At 39.5% G+C, this 3,150-nt stretch overlaps 1 protein-coding gene across 1 annotated transcript in view; it reads left to right on the top strand.

Annotated features, from left to right (window-relative positions):
• The window catches only part of CADPS2 (calcium dependent secretion activator 2), a 375,602-nt gene that overhangs the window by 338,307 nt on the left and 34,145 nt on the right, over window positions 1-3,150 (top strand). The gene's annotated exons all lie outside the window — the stretch shown is intronic.

The following is a 3,150-nucleotide window of genomic DNA, read 5'->3' as shown; positions in this document are numbered from 1 at the left end:
TTTTTTTCCAGTCTATGGTATTCTGGATCCATGTGGATTTTTAACAATACTGGTTAGTCCTAATTATACCAAATATAAAACATCTGCTAATAGATAGCTCCAATCCCACAACCCACCTCCCAAAAAAAAAAAAACAAAAAACAAAAAAAAACAGTTTTTTATGATCAGCCTTATTTATGGATGAATCTCTTTCGTATGGAAGATTTTATAACTTGCAGTATAAATGATGTCGATATCCCTTGTTTATTTCATGAACTGTCATGGCTAAAAGGCAAGAATTGTGTGTGTTTTGGACCCACCAAGCTATTGCTGGAATCCTCCCTATCATTTCTAGATTTTTTTTTCTACTGTCCATACATGTAGAAAAATGAATCTTACATCCTGTTAAAATTCAACAGAAAATTTAAACCAGCATGCCGTGTGACTTACTTCATGTATTATTTTACCAGTCATCTCAAGGTATGTTCATCTTTAATTTCCTTGGATGCATCCTGAGGCAAAGTTGGTAATTACCCAGACAGACTTTAGGTGTTAAATATTATTCAAACAAACCCAGTAAATGCATCCACAATAAAGAGCAGGGAAACAAAGAGATTACAGTGTTTCATTCCAACCCGACACCCTCAGGAGAACAGAGTGCACAAGGCAAACCCATAAGTATTTATATACTCCCTGAGCTGTACGCAGAAAGTTCACAGGAAGCAGTTAAAGACACAGCAACTAAACCCAGCATTTACCCGGATTTCTTTGGAATCTTGCTGTGTTGTGCAATTAAAAGCCAGATAGAAAAATATTTCATTATTAGTGAATCTTGATGTTAATAGAGTTTGGTTTTTAAGGTAGCTCTTCCACCACATGTACCTCATCAAAAATCTTGCAAAGAAAACCTGTGGGAACTGTATGGCTCACCAGATCGATCCCAGAGGTGCATTCGCTGTTCACTGCCGTGTAAGCAGTTGGCATCCCAGCTGTATCGTGCCTCCCCAGGGACCATTTGGGGTTGGGGAGGAACCCAAGGAGAGCTCTCCACTACTGTTAAAATGGACGTAAAGAATGCTGTGACATTAATGCAGCAGACCGCAGGGCCGTGTGTAGGACTTACTTGGATATAACCGAAATTCTGAAGAGAAGACAAGTCGGACAGGCTGCCAGATGCCACAGTAGGAAAATTTCTGCCCCAAATTCATACAGCTTCCCCAGGTGTCGCTGTATCCACTCTATTTCTGCTATCCTGTGGCTCAGTTCTTGTGCCACCTTGTAAATGGACCTAACCCAGTATCCTCCAATTGAAGTCATTCTTTCCCTTCTCTAGTTTTAGTTACACTGTTTGCCCATCTACACGGGCCCTTAACACTTCCTGCCTATGTCATGACCAATTGTATACATGTCTGTCTCTCCCGCTAGTTCGTATGTTCCTGGAGTAGAGCATCTAAGACTCATTTTTTTTGTATTTCCCATATGCATTGCTCGGTAATAGTAAGTACAACACGATGACATTTATGAGCACTTATTATATGCTGGGCACCTTACTTATGTCATTTCATTAATGCTGACAACTCCACAGCATGATGGTAAAGAACATGGGCTTCGGAGCCAGGCCACCTGTGTTCAAAGCCTCCCTCTTCTACCGTCAACCGAGTGACCTTGAAACAGATGGTTTTCCAATGCGGGTATCTGACTTCCAGCCTTAACTCTGTTCTACTTCCATACCTGTCATTTATTTGAATTAATTAGACCTATTTGCTATTTATCAAACTCATTGTTACTCCTAAACAATCCTAAGGCTGCCCCCATTCACTGGTGCCTTCACATATTTAGGATTTTAGACTTGGATAAAATGAATAGTAATTTAGCTGATCATTATCAATAGTATTAATTCTTTATATTTCTTTAGTATTTTGCCATTTTCACAGTTTTTTCATATAAACGATCTCCACTGATCTTCACACCACCCTTGTAATGGGCAGGACACCTGTCATTTTTTTCTGTTTTACTACTAAATACATTGAAGTTAGAGAAGCAAAATGTCCAGACTGTCATCTCAGAGCCAGAGAGTGGCAGAGCTGCAACTTGAACTCAGACCTTCTAAATCCACCCACCTATTTCTTGCCTCTACCTGGCCTTCTCCCTCAGCATCACTCACAAGTGTAAACATACACTCACTTAGAGGCACCAAGAGCCAGGTGCTGTGCTAGGGCCTTTGGTGGTTCAGGCCGTCTGGTAACCATAGCAATTGTCGCTCTCCTCTTGGCGAATGAGATCACCTGGCACACACTGGCTCTTAAGATTTGAGCTACAAGAGACAAGGCATTTTCCACAGAGGGCCATTAAGCTTGGAATTCCCTTCCCCTGCTCTGACATAGCCCTGGAGAATTAGTCTTCTGGGACTTTGCAAACCACATCAAGTTGGGTTAGCCTTCCGTGATTGGTAAGAAATCCTAATGGGCAGGAAGAAAGTGCTAAATTGACTTTTAGTTGTGAGCAATTTGTAATTTTGTGTTTTTTGCTGTTTGTATCCCTTAGGATAACTAACCAGACATACATAATTCTCATTCTTGGAAAATAAAACTTTAGTCAGCAGTTCGCATGATTTTGTTTCTGTATTCTTACATCATGTCGCAAATGATGTGATGGAGAAACCTATAGGGAAGTTCCTGTTTCTTTTGCATAAACTATTTTGCAGTAATTGACCAGCCATAGAGAAAAGATTATCTCTTGTGCCCTCTCAGCGCGTTTTCTGGTCATCAGAGACCAATAAGCTGTGTCCCTAGAACTATTATCACTTTGATGAAGAAGCTGCTATGTGAACAAAAACCAGCCTTCATTAATTTCCCTTTTCGTATTTAAAAAACCTTGTCAGTATTTTCCCTTTGGGAGTGTATAATCTGTCACAATAGTGCATATTATTTTAGTTGTAAAAAGGGAAGATGTAGGGTAGATTCTTACTAATATCTTATTTATCTTCATGCCAGATTTTTGTTTCCAGTCAATGAAATAAACTCCACATTTTTAATAACGTGACAGTATATGTGTCTTAACTTACATTTCATAGAAATATAAAATTTAGAAGTGTAAAACATTTTGAGACTAATTTTAATTCATACCCCTTTTCCCCAACACACACACACACACACACACACACACACACAC

This window comes from Pteropus vampyrus, unplaced genomic scaffold, assembly GCF_000151845.1.
Source record: "Pteropus vampyrus isolate Shadow unplaced genomic scaffold, Pvam_2.0 Scaffold33, whole genome shotgun sequence".
Taxonomy (NCBI): Eukaryota; Metazoa; Chordata; class Mammalia; order Chiroptera; family Pteropodidae; genus Pteropus; species Pteropus vampyrus.
The sequence above is the reverse complement of the archived record's forward strand: the minus strand, read 5'-3'. Positions and strand labels throughout refer to the sequence as shown.